General features: G+C 39.2%; 1 long non-coding RNA gene across 3 annotated transcripts in view; it reads right to left on the reverse strand.

Moving 5' to 3' along the window:
- Window positions 1-3,451: 3,451 nt before the first annotated feature.
- The window catches only part of LOC308608333, a 93,604-nt gene continuing 72,324 nt past the window's right edge, over window positions 3,452-24,731 (reverse strand). Inside the window, exons 5-9 of one of the 3 annotated variants that reach the window (XR_014014148.1) lie at window positions 18,595-18,721; window positions 15,915-16,103; window positions 15,554-15,723; window positions 6,543-6,739; window positions 3,452-4,929 (exon numbers count right to left, since the gene is read on the reverse strand). This is a non-coding gene — a long non-coding RNA (uncharacterized lncRNA). Of the gene's footprint in view, window positions 4,930-6,542; window positions 6,740-15,281; window positions 15,440-15,553; window positions 15,724-15,914; window positions 16,104-18,594; window positions 18,722-24,731 lie in introns of those variants that run through there. The other 2 variants (XR_014014147.1, XR_014014149.1) reach the window with 2 other exon arrangements.

The raw sequence follows: 24,731 nt of genomic DNA on the forward strand, positions 1-24,731 counted from the left end.
TTTCTGAGGCCCTGAATGCCTGACAATATTTCATTCTTACATTTAAATAATATTTAGCTGGGTATAAAATTCTAGGTTCCAAGTTCTTTCCCCTCGATACTTTGAAAATTAACATTCCCCTGTCTTCTTGTATTTTGAGTACTGAGACATCAGTATGATTTTGTTCCTTTGTAGATGATCTGCTTTTTCTTGCTAGGAAGTCTTCTCTTTGTCTTTTTTTTTTTAAATAAATTTACTTATTTATTTATTTTTGGCTGTGTTGGGTCTTTGTTGCTGTGTGCGGGCTTTCTCTAGTTGCGGTGTACAGGCTTATTGCAGTGGCTTCTCTTGTTGTGGAGCAAGGACTCTAGGCACACAGGCTTCAGTAGTTGTGGTACGTGGGCTCAGCAGTTGTGGCCCATGGGCTCTAGAGTGCAGGCTCAGTAGTTGTGGTGCTCAGGCTTAGTTGCTCTGCAGCGTGTGGGATCTTCCTAGACCAGGGATTGAACCCATGTCCCCTGCACTGGCAGGTGGATTCTCAACCACTGAACCACCAGGGAAGTCCCTTCTCTCTGTCTTTGATATTTAAAAAAATTTACTAGTAGGTATCTAGATATAAGTTTACCTTATATATCCTGTTTAGCAAACTCTGGATCTTTTCAAACTGAAGTCATCCATATTCCACTAAGACTGGGGCATTCTTGGTCTTTATTTCTTCAAATGCTTAACTCCTCTCCAGTTCTTTTTTCTCTCATTCTTGGTTCTTATTAAACTGACGTGACACTTCTCTTTCCATCGTCTACATCTTCCGTGTTTCTGAAGGATTTTTTTTCGTATTTTTCAATTATTATTTTAGCTCATTAATGTATTCTTCATTTGTACTCATCTTGTTATTAACCTCCCCCCACCATCAAGTTCTTTATTTCAACTCATATTTTTCATATCTGATATTTCTAGATGATTCTTCTTTGTAACTGTTTATTTTTGCTTCATGTTACCAATATGCTCCCTTAGCTCTTCAATGATATACTAGTTTGTTTTCAATTATTGTTTTGACTAGTTTATTAAGTTTGCTTTGTCTGGTAAGGTCTGTTAAGTTTGTTGTATTTCTTTTGGAATAGTTGCACTCATAGGTTATGTTACTTAAGAGGATCAATGCTCAGTAACTCCTAAGGTTACCACAGCAGTTTTTTTTTGATTGGGCAGACCACCTTTGTTATAAGTTTCAGTCAGATTTCTCAGATTAATGTTGTGACTCCACTCTCATTCTGTTAGGTTTAGGTTATACATTCATCCTTCCAGGGATTTATTCACCCTTCCAAAGAAACAAACTTTTCCACATCATGCTTAATACATTAAGGTTTCTGAGAAAATTCAGTAGAGGCAGAATTCATCTGAGGGGCTCCGCTTTTCACCTATGATAACCACTGACAGAAGTTTGGACTCTCTTTGGGCATGGCTACACTAAGTAAAAAAAGTGGGGTGAAAATAGCACTTTCCTGGGAATTAGTAGACCTAAGCTCCAACCACAATTCTGTCACATAATAGCTGTGTGATCTTGGACACATCACCTAACTCTCTAGGCTTCAATTTCTTCATTTGTAAAATTAGGGTTGAACTACATCATCTCTAAGGTCCCTTCAAGCTGTACAAGTCTATCATTCACTTTCATACTGTTATACCATTCCAAAGAAACATCAGTATTTTACATAGAGGAATCTACTGCTTTAGAAAAAAAAAGTACATACATTTACTTTTGTAAAAAGACAACCAAACAACAGTTCTTTTTATTCCAAACTATTGATCCAACACTCCACACCTACCTTGTGCCCTTAAATCTGTGTTTGGAAATGTCTGAATCATGTAAATATGAGAATTAGAAACACTATAATAATCAGTTGTGAAGCTATTTAAAAGAATTTTTTTTACTTTTTATACAATTTTACAGGTTACTTTCCATTTACAGTTATTACAAAATATTGGCTATATTCCCCGTGGTGTACATCCTTGAGCCCATCTTACACCTAATAGTTTGTACCTCTCACTCCCCCATCCATTGCCTGTCTCCCCTCCCCACTGGTAACTAGTAGTTTGCTCTCTATATCTGTGACTCTGCTTCATTTTTGTTATATTCACTAGTTTGTTGTATTTTTTAGATTCCACATATAAAAGATACCATACAGTATTTGTCTTTCTCTAACTTATTTCACTCACCATAATACCCTCCAAGTCCATCCATGTTGTTGCAAATGGCAAAATTCCACTCTTTTTACGGCTGAGTAATATTCCATTGTATATATGTGCCACATCCTCTTTATCCATTCATCTGTTGATGGACACTTAGGTTGCTTCCATGTCCTGGCTATTGTAAATAATACCGCTATATGCAGATGGCCAACAGTCACATAAAAAAGATGCTCAACATCGTTAATCATCAGGGAAATGCAAATCAAAACCATGACGAGATATCACCTCACACCTGTCAGAATGGCTATTATCAAAATGAACACAAATAACAAATGTTGGCGAGGATATGGAGAAAACGGAGCCCTTGTATGCTGTTGGTGGGACTGTAAATTGGTGCAGCCACTGTGGAAAACAGTATGGAAGTTTCTCAAAAAAACTAAAAATAGAGTTACCATATGACTCAGCAATTCCACTCCTGGGTATTTATTCGAACAAAACAAAAACACTAATTTGAAAAGATACATGCACACCAATAAATTTACTTTTATGTGTAAACCATGCAACCTCCTATAGAATAATTGAGAAAAGAGGAAAGTCTATATGCAGAGAGTCCAATTTGCAACTTACTCTGCAATAAAGCTCAGTTTCTAACTATTTCCTTTATTAATCTTACTCCTAGCTATAGACTACCTCAGGGCATTTTCACAGCTTTCACCAATCTGTTCCCATTTAGTTTTAGCTGCTAAATCTATAGACTCCAAGTGCTAAATACTAGATTAATAGGTCCTTACTAAGAGTTCCAATAGCTCAGCTAGCTCTTGTGCTCCCAGCTTAATCTCTCTTGTCTTCCCCAGTAATCAGCCTTTGCATAGTTCCCAAGTCTCAGCCCCTTCCTCCAGTTCCCATTATTTTTCTCTCCTTGAATCAGAGTTTGTGAGCTGCTTTTTATGCTAGAGGCACATGATGTCATTGTGTCTACCCCCAGCTGTTCTTAATTTTCTCTCAGCTCAGCTCTCTTGGAGGACTCTCAGCAGGCCCAAAGACACAAGCCCTCCCTTCTAGGGTGCAGATGAAAAGCTGGGGTGGAGGCGGGGAAAGGGCAATTCACCAACCCATAATGACTAATCCTAGCAAAATAAAGGGCAGGGCCCTTTTAAGAAACAGAGCACTCCAGGAGAAGGCGGAGCCAACTGAATAAGCCCCAGACTCCGATGAGACAAGTGTGCTCCTGGAAGCTGTCATAGCAACAGGAGTTCACTATCCAAGATGCCGACCATCTCTCTACCTTAGGCAGTTCTCTAAGACCTGAGCATCATGCTCTGAGCGCTGTCTTGAATAACCTGGCTCTAACTACCCACAGTGCCAGCCTCCTGCCTCCCACCAAGGACTGGCCTTCTCTGTTTAGAGAGTTAAAATGGATTGTGGGGAACTCTAGACAAATTTAGCTCTCTCCCCCACAGATGCCCAGTGTTTTGTGGCGTTGTAGAAAATGCCCTGATATACCAATTCACATGACTTGTAATTCTTATTGAATTTATATTCCAGTATCCATAAGTGCTGCATGAAAAATGATGTAATGATGCTTTACACAAAGGAATGAATCTCTGAGGTGGAAATTCTTACTATACAATGGCACCTGGCTAGAGCAGATAGGATAGTACCCATACTAGTAACTTTGAAATGAGTTTCCCACCGGGATAGTGGTAGAAATATTTTTCCCTCATTCTATTTAGACCAGCAGCCAGTTGAGAACAAATCCCTCCACAGCAGGGCAAGTTTGATGGAGGAGAGTAGGAGAACACAGTGGAAACCCATGAGGCAGGACCTAATGGATGAGATAGCAGCAGTTCTCAGCCCTGACTACACATTAGAATCTCTGGGGGGGGGAGGTGTTAGTTTTTAAGTTTATCTTGAAATAATTTTAAAATTACAGACAAGTTGTAAAAACAGCACAGACAGCTGCCACACACATTTCATTTAGCATTTCTCAGGTCAAAATTTTACATAACCATAGTGCAGTTATCAAAACTAAGAAATTAACCTACGTACAATACTATTAACTAAACTATAGATTTTATTTGGATTTCACTAGTTTCTCCAGTAATGTCCACTTTCTGTTCCAGGATCAAATTCAGGATACCATGTTGCATTTACTTGTCATATCTCTTTAGTTTCCTCCAATGTATGACAGTTTATCAGTCCTTCCACATCTTTCATGATCTTGAAGAGCACTGAGCAGTTATTTTGTATAATGTGCCTCACAAATCTTTCCACGAATGTCCTTTTTCTGTTCCAGGATTGAATCCAGAATATTATGCTGCATTTAGTCATCCTATCTTCCTAGTTGTCTCCAATTTATGGCAATTTCTCAATGTTTTCTTGTGTTTAACGACCTTGACAATTTTAAAGATTGTCACGTACTTTGTAGAATGTCCCCCAGTTCAGGTTTGTCTGATGTTTTCTCATGATTAAATTGGGATTATGTATCTTGGGAAAGGATAGCACAGAAGTGAAGTGCCTTTCTCATCACATAGTATCAGGAAGTACATGGTATCAATATGACATACTGGTGATGTCAGCCTTGATGACTTGGTTAAGGAGATTTCTTCCAGTTTTCTCCACTGTAAAGCTACTATTTTAAAAAACTATTATGTTGATATAGTTGTAGATTCACATGAAGTTGAAAAGGTGATACAGAGAAGTTCTGTGTACCCTTTACCCAGTTTCCTTCAATGGTACATGTGTATATTCTTGTAAATACCACTACAATCAGAACAATTTCTACAGTCAGAAACAGAACAATTCTATTACCACAGAGATCTTCCTCATGCTACCTCTTTATAGTCACAACCCTCCTCCCAACATACCTAACTCCTGGACACCAGCGATCTGTTCTCCAGTTTTTAAATTTTATCATTTTAGAGAATATTATATAAATGTAATCAATCAGTATGTGACCTTTTGAGACTGACATTTTCCTACTCAGCATAATGCCTATGATATCCATCCAAGCTGTTGTGTGTATCTGAAGTTTACTCTTTTTATTGCTGAGTAGTATTCCATGGAATGGATGTACCATAGTTTGTTTAACCACTCACATATTGAGGGACATTTGGGTTATTTTCACCTTGTCATTATTGCAAATATCTCTGCTATGAACATTCATGTACAGGTTTTTGTATGAATGGAAGTTTTCATTTCTCTGGGATACCTGCCCAGGAGTGCGACTGCTGAATTGTATGGTAAGTTTATGCTTAGTCTTGTAAGAAACCACTAAACTATTTTCCAGAGTGGCTGTATTATTTTTACTTTCCCACCAGCAATGTATAAGAGATCTAGTTTCTTCATATCCTCACCAGCATTTGGTATTATCGCTATTTTAATTTTAGCTGTTTGAATAGACATATAGTGATATCAAATAATGGTATTAATTTGCATTTCTGTAATGGCTAGTGATGTTTTAAACATCTTTTCAAGTGTCTGTCATCTACATATCTTCTTCAGTAAAATGCCCATTGCCATTTTTTGCTTATTTTCTAATTGGATTGTTCTTTATTCTGTTTAGTTTTGAGAGTTCTTTATTCTTTGTTGAATATGTGGATTACTGATATTCTGTCCCAGTCTATATCTTGTATTTTCATCCTCTTTAAGAGGGTCTTTCACAGAGCAAAAGTGTTTAACTTTGGTGAGTTCCAATTTACCTTTTTTTTTTCTTTATATGGATCATGCTTTTGGTGTCAAGTCTAAGAACCCTTTGCCTGGCCCTAGATCCAAAAGATTTTCTCCTATGTCTGTTTTCTGAAAGATTTATAGTTTACATTTTGCAAACTTACATGATCCATTTTTGGATAGTGTCTGCATAAGGTGTGAAGTTTAGGTTAAGGTTCTTTTTTTTTTTTGCCTATGGATATTCAGTTGCTCCCATACCATTTATTAAAAAGGCTATCCTTCCTCTATTGACTTGTTTTTGCAACGTTGTCAAAAATCAGTTGAACATATTTGTGTGGGTTTATTTCTGGGTTCTCTATTCTGTTCCACTGATGTGTGTGTTTATCCCTCTGCAAAACCCCACTGTCTTGATTAATGTAACCATATAATGTCTTGAAACCAGGTGGACTGATTCCTTCCACTTCCTTTTTCTTTCTCAAAATTGTTTAGCTATTCTAGGACCTGTGCCTTTTCATATACATTTTGAAATAGTCTTCTGATAAGAACTTGGGAGTGATCACTCCCATCCTTTCAAGAAAACTGGGCAAACCAAAAAAATCAATGACTTTTCTTGGACCCATCAGAGAACCGAGGTTGCAGGGCAAACCACCACCCCAAAATCTAAAGACTTAGGAACATCCAGAGAGATACAGCTGTAATTTACTTACCTGGAAAAGAAGGCTCTGGAATCATAAACTGGTAGGAACACCAAAACTGGTTATTTTGACAAATTGCTGGAGGAAGAATGTGGACTACTGTAAGAGTGAGAAACTTCTGAGGACTGAAGGCACAGGGGCACCCCCCAAATTTCAGGAAATCCACCAAATTCTCACAATAAGGATGTCAATAAGATCCTCTTGTGAATCTGGCAGGGGAGGGAAAGAAGAATCATTGTGAAATATGCCTAGAGCCTTCTCCATAACTCTACAAGGAAAAAGACTTTGCCACACCTTATCCTAACTGGGGAACGGCATTCCTCCCGCTCCAGCCTCCCTCTAGCCATCTTTAGAAAAGCACATACAAAGACAACATCTTTAAGGAAGACTTTACAAGGGAACAGGCGTAAGAATTATATCACACTTCTTGTCAGAAACCATGCAAACAAGAAGAGAGTGGAATGAAATATTTAAAGTGTTGAAAGAATAAAAACACCAATCCAGATTCTATATCTGGCAAAATTATCCTATAGAAATGAAACGAAGTCTTTCTCAGAAAAAACAAAAATGGAGGGAAATAAAAGAAGACTTGTCCTGCACAAAATGTTAAAAGAAGTTCTTCAGGGGGAAGGAAAATGCTGATAGAGGTCAGAAACTTGGACCTTCGTAAAGAAAGGAAGAGTGTCAGAGAAGGAATAAATAAAGGTACGGTAAAATCTTTTATTTTTCTGATTCTGAATTGGTCTAAAGATAACTCTTTAAAGTAAAAATAGTAACAATATACTGATTGATTATAGCATATGAATAAGTGAAGTAAATTACAACAATGTCACAAGAGATGGAAAGGAAGATTTAATAATACTCTGTTATAAGGTACCTGAACTACATTTAAAGTGTTATTTGAAGATGAACTCAGTTAAAAATGTATATTGCAAACTCTAGGGCAACCACTAAAAGGTTTTAAAGAAGTATAATTGATATTCTAAGAGAAGAGATGAAATGGAATCACAGAAAATCTCAGTTAAAACCAGAGAAGGTGGGAAAAAGAGCAAGGGAGTAATTTTCTTTGCTCTGAAGTCTACTTTATCTGATAGTAATATAGCCATTCCCACTTTCCTTTGAATAAGATTTGCATAGCATATCTTTTTCTGCTTTCACTTTCAACTTACTTATATATTAACGAGAAAAATATAAATAGTAAATAGTAAAACTACTATCTGTCCCTTTCCATACTTTATTAGAACTGAATTACCAAGTCCAGCCCACACTCAATGGAAGGGAATTAATCTCCACCACCTGTAAGGAGGAGTATCAAAGAGTTTGTGGACACATGTTGAAACCACCAGAGCAATTAATAAATATTTTGGGGGTGACAATTTGAAGCTATGCAAATATCTTGCCCTCCAAAATTATTACTAGGCCTAGTTCTTTTTTTTGAGAATGGTATTTAGAAAACAAGATGTGGTTCTAGGTAAGCTCAATTCTATTTGAATGTTGCTGCTTTTAGGCCCTGCCAGTAGAGAGAGCGAGGGAACACAGGCATGTAAAATAATCCGTGTATACACACACATAAATATTAATGCCTGTATCTACTTACCTTTACATGTATATATTTATATATGGATATAGATAAGCTTACATTTTTATATGGATATCTCTGATTCTAATCCAGTACCACAGAGTTTATTCTAGCTTTCCCTCCTTGCTTATTTGTAATTTCTTTCTATAACAGACTCTCTGAGGTACCTTTAAAAATACAGATGCCTGAAAAAAAATAGATGCCTGGAGCCCCATCCAGTATCAATTAAGTTGGATGCATCTGTATGTTTTAAATATACACCCAGGCAAGACCAAATACGTCATTTGTGAAGCCCAGTGAAAAATGCAAACGTGGGGCTCCTTGTTCAAAAAGCGGGGTAAAAGTGTCACTAAGGTACTACAATGTACAGATTTTTCCTTTCTTCTGAAGCTTTTCATTCAACTTGTCATGGTATTTTCTATTTGCTACTCAATATTATTCTAAGTCAAGAAAAAGTAAAAATTTCAATTATTAACATGTATCTTACCATTCATCTTTACATTGGACAATAGCAGTTTTAAATAAAAATACCAGGGCATTTAATTCATATGCAGAATCACCAAAATTGCACAACTTGTATTGCATGCCCCAGCCCTGGAAGGTGCCTTGAGCTGGCCAGAAGAGATGAACACAAAGTCAGACTCAAGAAAGTTAGTTATAAGGAGGAAGAGAGGGTCACCTAGATGTGGAGTAGGGCCAAAGGACACTCTCTAGGGCATGGGAAGGCACTCATGAGGCAAGTGTAGGCCCTTACAGGCACCTGGGAACCCTACCCCATGACTTGTGTCACGTGTGTGTGCTCAGGCCTGACAACTGTTTGGTTTCATCCTTCTTCTAGCTGCTGGCCTGACATGATGTGCCTTATCAGAGAGCAGGGAAGTTGACCCAGGCATCTTCCTTCCCGAGGCAGATGCCTGCCACCCCATCCAACAGCATATAGGCACCTCTCAAGGGTATTACCACCTCCTCACAAGGATGTACTAGGTACCTGGATCAGGGATGGGCAAGAGATTCACCCCCACTGAATGTGCGTGGTGCTGTGAACCAAGTGCAAGGATGGCCACTGCCATGCCCCACCTTGAGGGGCTGCAGGGTGCATGCACCTGACTTGACCCTCCCCACATCAAGGCTCCCGCTGGAGATGGATGGACATGGATGCGGGTGGGGGAGGGTAAGGGAGACTCAGGCACCTGGAACGTGGGGAGTGGCAGTCAAGAACCTATCTTGAAGATATGGGGAGGTAATGGGGGGTGGAACCATATGTGAATTGAGCTTCTAGGCCCCCAGTACATTCTCTACTGTCCCACTGGACTTTACTTTCAAAACACAGGTTCAAAAATAAAATTATTAAGAATTTCAAATGGCAACCGCAAGGCATTAAACCCAAAGCATGGAGCCCCCTTCTGAGCATGGGGCCCTGTATAACTGTGCTGGTCATATGACTCTGAAGATGTCCATGTCCCCTCTCCCCCTCCACCTGCTGTGATTCTAATGTTCAGTCAAGGTTGAGAACTACTGAGCCAGATACTGCAAGGGTTGGTGGTCAAGATGGTCTTGCTCAAACCAGTTCCCAGGCTACCAGAGCCCCTCAGAAAACCATGGATGGAGAGACTGACCCAACAGTAGCTGAGAGGAGGAGACCAGACTGTGTATCACTGCCTGAGGCTGTCATTACAGAGATCACAGTAAGGAAGCAGGGAGATCAAACACTCAGTTTTAAAGAGAGGCTCTCATTCCTCTCTCTCTCTCAGAGCCCACAGCCTTACCTCAGTACCTGCTGGTTGCATGTAGGCCTGCCTTGCCCAATGTGAGGGGTTTTAAGGTACAGGTTATATACATCTAAGCAAAGTGCAGGTGCCAGCTAAGTCATGGAGGCCACCTTTCTCAGCAACTTATTTTCTTACCTATTTTACCCACCAGCAGGTTAGGCTCTTAGCAAGGAACCCTGAGGCTGCTCCAGGCAGCCATCTTAGCCTGGGTCCACAGCTTATCAGCTGAATTCCAGAGTCAGAATATACAAATCCTCTCACCTCTAGCCCCTAGCATGACATAAGCTCCTCAAGGGGTTTCTTTCCTTTTTATTCAACCTTGATCCTTTTTTTAAATTAAAAATATTAGTTTTTAATTTTTATTTATATTGGAGTATAGTTGATGAACAACATTGTGTTAGTTTCAGGTGTACAGCAAAGTGATTCAGTTATACGTATACATGTATCTATTGCTATATTTAAAATAGATAACCAACAAGGACCTACTGTAGAGCACAGGGAAGTCTGCTCAACCTTGATTCTTTTTAGAACATTTTAGCCTCTGTCACCTTCCGTAGTTCGCATAGCAAGCACTCACTTAATATTTGTAGCCTAATTTGCTTGCTTCTGGCCTGCTCATAGTCCAGTTCTTAGAGTCTTTTCCTTAACTTCCATCGCCTTTCTTGGTTCCTCACTCAGGCAAAGCTCCTTCCACCGCCTAGTGTTCTCTTTCTAACCTCTCTCTGGTACCCTAATGGTGCTTTATAATACCAAAGTATCTGTATTTACATTACAGGGCAAAGAGAAACAAAATGAGAAAATATACATACTGGGGGACTAATCACAGGCCCTTTCTGCCACTTTGGTCCTGAAAGTCAGTCCCCTGGGGAAGATGGACAAGCGCAATGTCAAGAACCAGAGCTCTGGAATTTGAATCCTAAATCTGCCTCTTACCAGGTTGCCGTGTGACCCTGGACAAGTTACTTAACATCTTTGTCCTCTGGATTCACTCTCTGTCCTGCTTTCCTCCCCAGGAAACTGGTATGGGTTATATCAACAGGCTTGACTGGTCCCTGGCTTCTGGTTGGATTTGGTCAGAAAGGAACTCTGGCCATTGATCAAAGATTGGGAGAAGAGTGCAGTTTCCTCCTAACTTCCTGCCTCTGAAGTCACCCTGTGGGGAGTTAGCTATGTCCCTTGACCAAATACCACTGCTCATCTGAAGGCTACCTGCTCTAGAGGTCTCTCCTTCCAGACACTCTTACTAGACTCTCTTTTCCTTCATTCCTTTGGGCCTGGGTGATAGTGGTGGAGTAACAGCCCCACTATACTGGCCATAGGGTATTTCGCTAGCCCTTATGGCTTCCCTACACCCTGCCTATGTCTTGTAAATAGTCGCTTTAGTAAACCCTTCTCAAACTCTCCTGACTGAAGTGTGCCATATTTCCTGTTAGGACCCTGACTAATGCAGAGCCTTATTTCCATTGCCTTTAAAATGGAGATAGCAACACCTATATCACAGGATTGCTGTCAGAATTTAAATGAGACAAGTCAAATAAAAGTATCCAGCAATGTCTGGCACAAAACAGATGCTGAATTAGCTCCCTCCTCATTTTTTCTTTCTTCTTCAAAAGCTATTTTTTTATTTTTGGGTTTGAGTCCTAACATTGTGACTTATGAGCTAAATAATTTTCAACAAGTGCTTTCACCAATCTGAACCTTAGTTTCCACATTTGTAAAATGGAGTTCATTTAACAAATTCATCCTACCAAAATTAACAAAGCTTCTACTATGTACCAGGAACTGTTCTGAGCAGTGATTTAAGACTATCCGTCTTGCCTATGTCACAGAATTATTGTAAAGATCAAAAGAGCAATGAGTCCTTAAATACCACAAACTTCCAAAACTCACCCAAGATGAAATAGATAAACAGTCCTATTATCATTAAAGAAATTGAATCTGTAGTTGAAACCTTCTGAAAAGGAAATCTTCAGGCTCAGATGATTTCACTAGCAAATTCTATACAAAACTTAAAGCAGAAATAACACCAGTTCTATACAATATTCCAAAAAATAGAAAAGGAGGAAATGTTTCCCAACTGATTTAATGAAGCAAGCCTAATACTGATACCAAAATCAGACAAAAACAGTTCCAAAAAAGCAAGCTACAGACCAGTATCCCTCATGAATATAGACATAGACACCCTCAACAAATATTATCATATCAAACCTAGCAATATATAAAGAAATAATACACCACAATCAAGTGGGGTTTATCACAAAATTACAAGGTTGGTTCAATAACAGAAAAATCAGTCAATGTAATCCACCATATTAGCAGTCTAAAGAAGAAAAACTACATGATTAGAGGCCCACCTTGGAGATATTGTGGGTTTGGTTCCAGACCACTACAATAAAGCAAATATCACAATAAAGCAAGTCACATGATTTGTTTGGTTTCCCAGTGCATATAAAAGTTGTATTTATACTATACTGTAGTCTATTAAGTGTGCAATAGCATTATGTTAAAAAAAATGTATATACTTTAATTTAAAAATACTTTATTGCTAAAAAATACTAACCGTCATCTGAACCTTCAGCGAGTTGTAATCTTTTTGTAATAATAACATCAATCACTGATCACAGATCATCATGACAAATATAATAATAAAGAAAAAGATTGAAATATTGCAAAAATTGCCAAAATGTGACACAGAGACACAAGCGTCCCAAATGCTGTTGGAAAAATGGCACTGATAGACATGCTCAATGCAGGATTGCCACAAATCTTCAATTTGTGAAAAAATGCAATATCTGCAAAGCACAGTAAAGCAAAGAGCAATAAAATGAGATATGCCTGTATATCGATCAATGCAGCAAAAGCATTTGGAAAAAAGTCAATATATATTAGTAATATAAATTCTCAGCAAATAGGCATAGAAGAAAAGTTCCTCAACCTAATAAAGTGTCTCCAAAAAATCTACAGATAACATCATACTTCATGGTAAAAAGACTGAATGTTTTCTCCTTATGATCGGGAACAGTGCAAAACATTGCCTCTTGCCACCAATTCAACATCACACTGGAAGTCTTAGCCAATGCAACAAAGCAAGAAAAATAAACAAGAAGCATAAATATTGGAAATAAATGCAATTCTATTTGCAGGCAACATAACTGTCTAGACAGAAAATCCCAAGGAATTGACCAAAAAATTTTCTAGAAATAATAAGTGAGTTTACTAAGGTGGTAGGATACAAGGTCAACATACAAAAATCAATCATATTTCTATATACTCCCAATGTTACCACTGGAAACTAAAATTTAAAATTATATACATACACACACACACCATTTATGGTAGCTCAAACAAAATGAAATATACTTATGTGTAAATCTAACAGAATATGCACAGACTCTGTATGCTAAAAACCATAAAACACTGATAGAAGAAATTTTTAAAAGATCTAAATATACAGATAGATATACTGTGTTAATGGATTTAAAGAAACAACATAGTAAAAATGTTAATTCATGCCAAACTGATCTATAAATTTAATGCAATTCCAGTCAATATTCCAACATAACTTTTTTTTAGATAAGTAGAATTTATTTGAAAGGCAAAGGAACTAAAAGAGCTAAAATAATTTTGAAAAAGAAGAATAAATTTAAAGAATAACACTATCTGACCTCAAGACTTACTGTAAATCCACACTGATCAAGACAGTGTGGTACTGGCAAAGGGAAGGAGCCATAGATCAATGGAACAGACAGAGTCCAGAAATAGACCCACATGAATATGGCCAATTGATTTTTGACAAAGTTGCAAAAGCAGTTCAATGGGAAAAAGGTATTTTCAACAAATGGTGCTGAAACAATTTTACACCCATATGCAAAAATATAACCTTGACCTAAACCTCACACTTTACACAAAAATTAACTCAAGGTGGATAATTGATCCAAATGTAAAACATAAAGCTATAAAACTTTTAGAAAAAAAGAACATAGAAGAAACTCTTCATGACCTTGGGTTAGGTAAAGAATTCTTAGATATGATACCAAAAACATGATAAACTGGACTTCAAAATTTTAAAGTTTTGCTCTGTGTGAAAGACACTGTTAAGAGAATGAAAAGACAAGCCACAGGCTGGGAGGAAATATTTTCCAACCACATATCTGACAAAGGACTTGTATTTAATATATAAAGATCTTTCAAAAGTCAACTCTTTATCCTCCTAACCATAAGATCATTCTAATTCAACCTGCCCTCACTGAGCATGTGCTCTAGGCCAGACTTAGTGCTGGATACTTTCACATCCAGTGTCTCAATGATTCCTTATGCCAACCACAATTTAGGTAGTGATTATTATCGCCATTTTAGGATGAGAAAACTGAGGCATCAGTGATAAACAGAGAAAAAATAATAAGATTGATGGGAAACTGGATAGTAAGGCACTTCAATCTTAATCCCAGATTATACCACTTTGATTTCCCATACTGAGGCCATGTTATGATTCATAGAGTTAGTAAGGGTTTTTAGAAAGAAGAAGAGTTTTCACTGAAATAAGTAGCACTCTAGGTAGGAGAAACCCAGTCATCTAAACTGAGCCCAAATTAGGGGCATTTGCCCAAGTTGTTGGCTTTCATGCCTGCAAGATACAGCAGGAGAGACATCAGGTGATTAAAGGAAAGACTTCCTGGCTGACCAGGGGCTTCCGTGTTCCAATATATGGATGGGTGAGCTCATAGAATCTTTGTCTTCAGGAGAAGAGATGTTCTCAAGAGTTTCTTTCAGATTAAGAGATGAAGGAGAATGGGGAAAGTAAAACAGAGAAGTCAAAGAAAGAAAATGTATCCAATTCTTCTGCCTTAGCAAGGTCAGTTCAACAGGTTATCATGCCTTCCCTCTTGCCTCCTTTCTAATTTCATTCTTTAAATCACAGATAAAGTATTTAGCTTCATTACTTTCATTAGACACAACCATTAGTGTGAATCATAGGATCAAAAAGTCCAAGTGCCTTTTGGGAAATTCAACTTAACCAGATTTTTTCTTCCTCAGTCTCATAATATGAACAGTGATGTGGTGATGGATAATTTGTCTATCCAAGATCATCGACCCCATTGCACCTTTTAAACACCTATTAAAACTGGTGTTGACGAATGCAAATACTGTTTTCAATTTCAAATAGACCTTATGGCATAAATAATCTAACACTAGACATGATTCTAGTAAGCAGAGGCCAAGCCAAATGGGCTACACAAGTATAAAGGTGGCCCCTGTATTAGGGAGAGTTTGAATCACATAGCATTTGCGTGAAGGTTTTCCATTTGACAGAAATAGATTTAACACAGTCCATTCAAAACAGTCTCATTGCAATTCATTGGGGGCTTTAAGAAAGGTGGAAAACTTTAAACAGGCACACTTTATTCTAAAAACCCTTTGTTGGATACCTGTACACATACAAAGACAACAGTCAATAGCAAGAATAAAGGTTTTATCTCATTTCCACAGTACTTTTTTCTTAATATGCCTCCAATCAGCAATGCTCTACCTCTGGAATTCCAAGCTCAAATTGCATCTAACCACTGTCAAATGAAAAGGAGATAATAAAATTACTAGTGTGTTACAAGGTGATTAAATTTACATAATGACTTTGGATTTGATTAAATGCCAGATCCCCCCCCTCCAAAAAAAATTACCTGTAGAGGCATTAAATCTTACGGCCACACACTTCACTGCATTTACGCTTTATCCACAGAAGCTCCGGTTTATCTTAGCAGAGATTACTGCCATCCCTCCACAGGAACACAACATGTAGGTAATGCCTGGAAGCTTATTCAGGAGAGTGACAGGGACTCATGCAGCTGATCTGCAGAATAAATATCAGAAAAATATGAGAGAGACAGTCATTTTACTCATCCAGAGAAAAGCCCGTAGTGCAGACTCAGAGGCAGATTTTTCTACTCTACTAAAAATGGAAAGGCTTCTTAAAATGCTATCCAAATACTTTCTCCCTAAACCCAAGGCTTTCCTCCCATTAACAAACTCTGAGGAGCTCACCATGGGCTTGCTCTTCCAGGGGCACACTGGTGAGGAGTGAGGCCACAGTGTGCCAGATTTGAAACCATTCCTGTCAAATTGGTAAGACGATTTATGCATGTTCTCTCACCCTAAATATTATCCCACACCAGGATCGCATAGTGGGGTATTTTCTCATTGCTCAGTTGCTGCACAGCCCTGGATGGCAGTCTTTGAAATAAAAACATTCACACAAACAAGTAAACAACAACAACAAGAACAAAAACCTATGCATTATAGTTTTAACAGGCACCAAAGCATAAGGCACTATGATACAAATTTCGGAATACCTGTCATACCTATTGAAAAAGATTATACAAAAAAGTGCTCTTGAACATCATTTGCCTCTAGACCAAGCCATTGGAAAGGGGCTGGTACTGGCTCAGAAAAGAAATGTGCCTTACCACTTTTCAATGGAACATTAAGGAAAGGGACTATAGCATCAGCATGTTGTTCATTTACTGGGTCCAAACTGCTTTCGTCGGGAAAATTGATTACTTCTCTACCAAGACTCATGTAAACTAGTCATTCCACATAATCCTAGCTTCAGTTAACAGAGTCTTCGCTGGGGAAGTATAGAAATCTAAACTCTACCAGAGCTCTTGGTGTTGTTCAATGTTCTACACATCCATCCCTTTCAAGGGATCCTACTGTTTGCTAACACATGTGCATCAATCCCTTGCTAGTCATTCACTGAGATTTAGAGGTAGCTATGGTCTACCTACAGCCTACCTACAGTGTGCCTGCACTGCATTCAGTGAAGGTAAGACTCAGGGTTTCAGGTCAATGCATTATCATTAAATCATAAATAGTAACCACAATTGTGGCAGGCAGGTTGCCTCAGCAACCTGAAACTACTTTAGCATATGTCTGACCGACAGTACTTGCAAAATAACCTTTTAAAAAGTGCCATTATTGGGCTATTTTTCAAGCATACAACAATTTGAATATAAAAAGACCAAATTTCCAATTGCCAGCACAAAGTAAAGTCTATAAACTAGTGGATTAACATTTTCTAGGCATCTGTTATGGCCCTTAAAAATATGTGTGAGCACAATAAATAAATAGTTTTAAAGGATACAGGATGTCTTTTAGTATTTCCAAAAAGTCGTATTCGTTAGTTTTTATAATAATCATTTGGAAGGCTAAAACTAAAATTTGTTTTCCTGCAAAATGTTTTTCTTTATCACACCGGTTTATTATGGAAGAGTTGCTGTGAGTCATGAAACTGCCTTGTTCCATTTTTCTTTAAAAAAAAAATCCCCAGGGAACTCAGGGAATTAAACTCATAAATTTAATTTCAATATCTGGTAAGCTGTGGGGACAATTATTAAGGCAGTCATTTATGAGTACCTAGGGGAAACCCAAGTGATAAACAGTAGTCAATATGGATTCTTCAAACACAAATCATACCAAACAAAGCTTATTCCTGTTCATGATAGGATGACAAGCTGAATGGTGAAAGAGGATGGAACAAAGTTAACATATCTTAGAGAGAGAAGCATCTGATGTAATTTCATCTGACATTCTTATAGGAATGCCAGAGAAAGACAATAAATAGAGCTAGTAAAAGAGGAACCTGATGTAACAGCTAGAACTGGTTTAGTATAAACTCAAAGTGAGTGGAACCAATGACAGGGCAGGATAAATTTCAAACGCAATACCACCCAGATCATGAATAACTACTCTTGGGTTATATCAACATGGATTGTAATCTTAGTCAATATAATCAAAGTACATATAGCTACATACACTGTCGGGGAGAGAAATAAATTAAATGCATTATTGATACATTGGAGCTGTTTAAATCAATTGCATGTGTTCTGTATTATAAAGTCAAGTATTTCCCATATAGAGAATCTTCATCAAATGAATACGAATGTAACTGGAAGGTATCTGTCTGTACAAAGAGGCCACTGAGAAGCACACAGAGACTGTGATGATACGGAAGAGATTCCTCTTTGTTTAGGGGAGGGTAGTAATCCAACACTTCTTTTGTCTGCAGAGCAAGTCCATAAATGGTCAGACTTACCTCTCCAGTTGTATTTCTGGACCAATCGCCATTCCCCTAGGTTTTCACACCTGAAGGCTGCGTGGTTCCTCAGCCTAAACTATCTTTTTTAAAGTGCCATTAAAATGTCTTCCTGTAATAGTCTCATCAACCCTTTAAAACCAAGCTCAAAAATCTTCTTTCAAACATAATATTTCCAGATTCCCTAATTAAATTTAATTTTTCACTCCTCCAATACTCCCACAGCACCTTGTTTAAACTTCTGTTTATACCTTTATTATTATCTTCCTTGTATGAGAATGAACAGTGTACATGTTGACTTCCCTGTTAGACTGTGAACTCCTGGAGGGTGAGAGCCATATCTTAGTCATTCGTTATCTTTTTCACAGCAGGTATTCAACAAGTATTTGTTGAATTGAATTGGATTGGGACTGGAATAAGCACATCATCTAGACATTTATTATTGAGAAAGTCCCATAATTCCAGGACAACTGCTATTGGTTTGACCTTTCCCTTTCTAGATTTTCAGGTTTATTTTCCCATGCTTGGAATAAAATAAAACTGAAAACCTGAAAATAAGTAAGTAAATAAATAAATACTCTTCCAACTATTCAATTTCTATCAGACAGTTAAGAAATGAAAGGCATTTACCTGACATCTGGAATGGTCTTTCTTTTGGACTCCAAGGGACTTAGAAATTCCCGATTCAGTGACTGGGCCATGACGTCCAGATTCTGAATCCCCAAAACAAGAAGGCAAGGCAGTTGGAGAATCAGGACTGGAGATCAACAAAAAAAAAAAAAAGAGAGAGAGAGAGAGAGAGAGAGAGAGAGAGAGACCAGAATAGAAATCATCATCTCCTAGTTACCATGTACTTTATCTTGGACACCTCATTCAGATCAATCTGAATTCCAAGAGGCAACACCCAGGGAAGGCAGCATTGGTAGGGAAAGTGGAGAACTCTGATCTGGAAAATAAAATTAAAGACCACTTCCCTCTTGTAAATTGGTGTTTTTGGTCAAAGTAGGCATTGTAAGCCTGTGTCTTTAACTGAGGTGGAGCATGAAGAGATTAAACAAAAATGCCCAATAGCTGCTGATTCTGCCTGAGGTCTTCTAACAGTATTACACAGGAAGGACTGTGGGGCTTCATAATGCGGGAATCCCTTTTCAGCTTGAATTGTAAGCAGGAAGTGCTTCCTCCCACCCAAGATCCCCTCCATGGTTTAGCTCCTAAGAATATGCTATTCCAACATGCGAGAATTCAGTGCCACCCTATTGCACAGAGCCTGGCATGCAGCACATACTCAGGAAGTGGATGTTGTGGCCTGTCCTTAGTGAAGCACAGGCTCACAGATAAACTAGGGTTGCTCTGTAATGACTGGCTAGCCAAGAAGTACTTGCTGACTTAGGGAGACAGTACATGTGCTGGTTAAAAGCACACCTTCTAGGGTCAGATGAACCTGGGTTCAAATACCAGCTCTTACACCTACTAGCTGTGTGACCTTGGACAATGTCCTTAACTTTTCTGTGCCTCATCTATCATTTGGGAATAATTATTGCACATCCCTCATGAGTTTGTTGTGAGGATTAAAGGAAATGACACATACAAGTCTGATGTACAATAAGTGTTCAAATAAGGGTGTGCTAGAATTAGCAGTTCTTTGAGGGAGGACTCAAATTGTACATGGCCAAATGAAAACTAGTAAGGACAGAACATGTCCAAATAAGCAAGAACTTTATAGTCAATGAGGCTAGACCAGAAAATATAGGCTGAAGCTGAAGGAGAAACTCTTATGAAAAGGAGGAAAAAAACTGTCATCAAAGGTTGAGACAAGCCCTGGAGGCTGGATTGGCAGCTCCCTTGAGAGTGGTCCAAGGCCAGAGTGGATAAATGGTGTGCAGGCAGGGAAACCGATCAAGCTAATTTTGATTTCCCTGAAGCATCCGCAAGCCACTGGAATCCTTCAAGTGTTGGAATGCATAACTGGCTAACACCCTCAATATATAGAAAAAGTAAAAGAAACCTGAGGACAGTGAATGAAAATTGAGTTTATACATTCAAAAAATTGGCCATCTTTAGTGCCCTCTATAGAAAACTCATCAAAACCTCAGCGCTTTCCTAAAGTCACGTTTAACCATGCAGCCTTAAAGGGAATCAGCAGGACTGCATGTACTGACGTGGAAAGCGTGCCAAGATATATATACGTAGAAGTGAATTTACAAAACTGTTTCTAGCTCTAGCCAGTGTTTCCTGAAAAAGCATATATGTGTATGTATGAACCTGTATGTATATAGTTGCATAAATGTAAACATACATACACTTTTGTATGCATAGAAAAGTTCTGGAAGGATACACAAGAAATTGTTACTGATGATTATGCCTAAGGAGTGAGACTAGGGGCGTGAAGGGGCTCTTCATTTCATATCCTTTTGTACTGTTTGCATTTTTACTATGAATATGTATTACATTTATAATTTAAGAAGGAAAAAGACAGAAGAGAATAACTAAAACCTCAGACTATTGTACGGTGCTTTGCATGAAGTAGAACCCAGTAAATGCTTGAATGAATGGATGAAAGTCACTCAGTTGTCCCATCAGTTGGTATATGAGAAAGGAGAAAAGGATATAAAAAGAAAAGAAATAAAAGGGGGAGAATATAGAGATCACAGAAGCAGCCTGAAGCAGTTTTCACTACCTCAAAAGAGGAAAACTAGAAGGAAAGCTACCAAAGGAAGGAGCTGATGAATACCTTCCCTGCCCCAGTGGCACCTGTTGGCCAAGATTCCAATGTACTTGGCAAATACTGTCCTCAGACCTATGAGAGGGTGTAAACAGAAGGCCCTTTAAGGAGCTGATCAAAGCTGGGCTGTGCTCCAAACAGGGAAGGAGCGGATCAGAAGTTAATGTCCTCCTCCTGGCCACAAAAGATGCTTTGCCATGAGGATGCATCTCAGTAAGGAGCCCAGGGACTCCATGGAAAGTGCAGTAAAACATCCCATATTGGTAATGATATATGCCATTTGCAGAACACTACGTTCCCAAATATGAGAGTTTATTTTAAAATGTCCTCCCACAAAGAACAGTACAAATTAAAGGTAGAAAACCCTATTAGGTCACCCACTTTCTCCTAAAGGCCTAATGCAGACTACATTCTGTCATATAAATCTTGACACTTTCAATGATGTATGAGGAGGATTTACACTAACAAATCCAAAATGGAAAACACAGGCACAAAGTGGCAATACTGACTGCAAAGGAAAGAGAGTTACCTTTACTGATTCATCCTGAACTCTGAACTGCCAGGATGTTTTTTAATTTATATTTTTTCAAAGAATTACAACTTCATTGTAGGTTTAATGGATGGAGCTATCAGTCAAGCTAAAACAAATGAACACATATGGCATTTTCATTGATCAATTCAATTTAGTATGCTCATGGGAGACAACTAAATTCCTCAGCAAATATAGGGAGAAATAGGGAGATCTGGTGAACAGCAATCCAAGTGTGCCTTTATTTTAACAAGGGCAAATACTCTTTGGTCAAGGTGGTAAGGTGGCTGGACAGTGCTGTGGCTTTCTTGCCATTAGAGAATTCCCTAGGAAAGCTAATTAGCTCTCCAATGAAACTCACTTACACTGATCATCTTCAACTCTGTGATTTAGCAGTGAGGGCCCTTATAAATGTTTTTAAATTTTCTTTTACTTTACTTTTCAGACTCTTCTCTTTTCCTTCCTTGTGATCCAGCTGGGAAAAATAGGAACATTTCCTAACTTTAGGACAATTACTCAACAAATGACCTATAGTAAAACCACAAGAGGAATACAGACTTCTATTTCCTTCTCCTTTCTTTTCTTCCTTACTTATTGTCTGGCCATCTGAACGATCAGCCTGGCTGCACCACCAACTTGCTGTGTGGCCTGGAGAAGCGGCTTCTCCTCTTTAGGGCTTATCTGTACAACGAAGAGCTAGACCAAACGAGCAGTCACTTTCCATGGCGTTGACTCTGTTAAGTCTGAGTGAGAAGACTCTCAGAAGTCCTTCTTGACCCCATTATCAGCCGGAAAGAGCTGGAAGCCCTCTCTAGTCAGATCCCCAACCCATGGTGGAGGACATCCAGCCTTCAATGTTCTCCCAGGGGAGTAAAACTTCTTTGGTGTAAAAGTGAGAGCCTTCCACTGAGGCTCTGGGTTGACCTCTCAGGGATCTGCGTCGATAGAGGTTGTACCAACCAGCTTCCGTGGCACAATAGACACTCACTTGGTAGACAGAGCAGAAACTCAATTAATAATTTGTGACTGACCGACAACGTCAGTAAAAGAACTCACAATGACCACACACCTAAGGCTCTCAGTGATCCTGCAACTGTCTCTGCCCTAAGCTACACTGCCATCTTTATGTGTCTGTCTCAGTCAGGGTTCTCCAGAGAAACAGACCAACAGGATAGATAGATACAGATGTGTATATACACATACCGATAATATATAAATATACACATATAAATACATATATACACATATACGTGTATATATAAATACACATACACACACACATATATATATGGAGAGAGGGAGAGCAGGGCAGTATTTGAAGGACTTGTTTCACATAGCTGTAGGGGCTAACAAGCCTGAAGTTCGTAGTACAGGCTGACAGGTAAGAAATTCAGATAAGAATTCATGCCGCAGTCTTGAGTTCAAAATCTGCAGGGGCAGGCCAGGCAGGTTGGAAACTCAGGAAGGGTGTCTATGGTACAATCTTGAAGCCAAATTCCTCCTTCTTTGGGAAACCTCGGTCTTTCATCCTAAGGCCTTCAACTGATTGGATGAGGCCCACCCACATCATGGAGGGCAATTTGCTTTACTCAAAGTCAACTGATTTAAATGTTAATCACATATAAAAAAATATTTTCACAGCAACATCCAGACTAGTGTTTGACCAAACAACTGGGCACCATAGCCTAGCCAAGTTGACACATAAAGTTAATCATCACAGTGTCCAAATGCAGCCTGCCTTTGCTGCTTACCTAGGCCACTTACCACTCTCCTTTGAATTGGGTTTACCTTGGGCTAGCTGATACTGGCCTTGTACCCTTTCCCTGGTCCCTAAATCCTGCCAGACCTTATAAGAATAATCCCTCACATTCATTCCACTCTTCTTTTAACTGCTATTAACTGCTTCCAAATAGCTTCAGTCTGAGCTGCTAGAGCAGCAACAGCAAGTGCCAAACAAAAAGAAGGCAGTAGCCCCTGTACTCTAGCTCAGGAAATTCCTCTCCACTCAGGAAATTCCTCTCCTTCAAACTTCCCTGTGCGTCGGCTCTGCTGGCTCCCTAAAGCACTTGGCTTTGTATTCTATCTCTCCAGTCTTCTCTGGCTCCGTGTCACGCCACTTGCCTTATTTCTGACCTGCTATTCCCTCACTGATCCCAATCTTTGCTGTCCACCAACACTGGGCAAGAGGTTCCATGTCCATGGCTCCCACCCAACTGGCAAAGAAGACCGAATTATCTGTATGATGCATTACAGTTCTTAAAACGCTTTCATGTCCACTGTCCACTAACTGGCATTCTTGACACCACCCTGAGAGCTTATAAATGAGCAAAGATATTATCTCCACAAAGCCTCATTTGGCAGATGAGGAAACTGAGGTTCAGAAAGAATAAGTCCTCAGCACAACGGCATATAGCTAGCCGCTACGCATGCCCCTGCTATGGGGGCTGGGATCCTGGGTTATTTCATTAAGCCAGATGCACCTTTGCAAGGAACTGAATACTACTAGGCTGACTACTAATAACAATAACAATCTCACCTTAGATTCACATGCAACTTTGCTTCTCAAAAGATCTCAAGGACATTTTTCACCTTTCACCTAATTATCTCTTTCTGGCTCAAAAATTCACAACAGCACCTCTTCTCCCTACCATAGGCTACAGAGATACAGAAATTCTCCCTCACTGTCCATCTCATAATTTTAACTTGAATTTATCCTACAAAGTCATTGACTGCAAAGTTTTATAAGGCTGTTTGCTAACTGGCACACAGTGGGTGAGTCTGGACACAGTAGTTTCCATCCTGAGGGATGGGCCCAGGTACGAAAACCTGGCCCAAGAAGTGTCCACAAAGACTTTGTAGGCTCTAACTGGAAATTGGCTGGGGTTGGGATAGACCAACCTGGGGAGATCCAGGACCCAGAGACCAGATAGGCCCAGGAAGGCTCTAAGGGTAGGATCTCCAATGACATACGAGAAGTAGAGGCTAATAGGCAGCATCAGGAAGGCCTGGGAGTAACAGGGCAATGTCCCCACAGAGCAGATGGAGACACCTTAAGAGGGTCTTGTAATAAGCAGTAGACAGAGGTCCAGGCAAGGCAGGCAGCAGCTTCAGTGAGAGCCAGTATCAAGCAACAAGGGGCTGTGCTGGACAGTAAGGAAGAGGCATTGTGGAGTCTCAGACACAAGCTATAGACAAAGATCTCTGCAGGCTGATGGGTAAATCCAGAGAGGTCTGGCAGTGGCCAGGCTCAGACCTGAAGACTGAAAAGAGCAGCAGAATTCCAGTTTTCAAAGGACAAGGACACCTAGTATGAAGCTAAGGCAGGGACCTAGGCTCTCTGGTAAAAGAAGAGTGGGTAACAGACAAGCAATGAGCTCCTGGCGTGGAGGAGAAGGCAAGGGGTTGGTCACGGAAAGATATCAAGAATCGATTTATTAGGACTGAGGCACAGAGTCTGAGAAGAACTTACAGCTACGCTGCCTCAATGACCCTAGACCCTTTACGTCTCCCTTGAAT

This window comes from Mesoplodon bidens (assembly GCF_964165515.1).
Source record: "Mesoplodon bidens genome assembly, chromosome: X".
Classification (NCBI taxonomy): Eukaryota; Metazoa; Chordata; class Mammalia; order Artiodactyla; family Ziphiidae; genus Mesoplodon; species Mesoplodon bidens.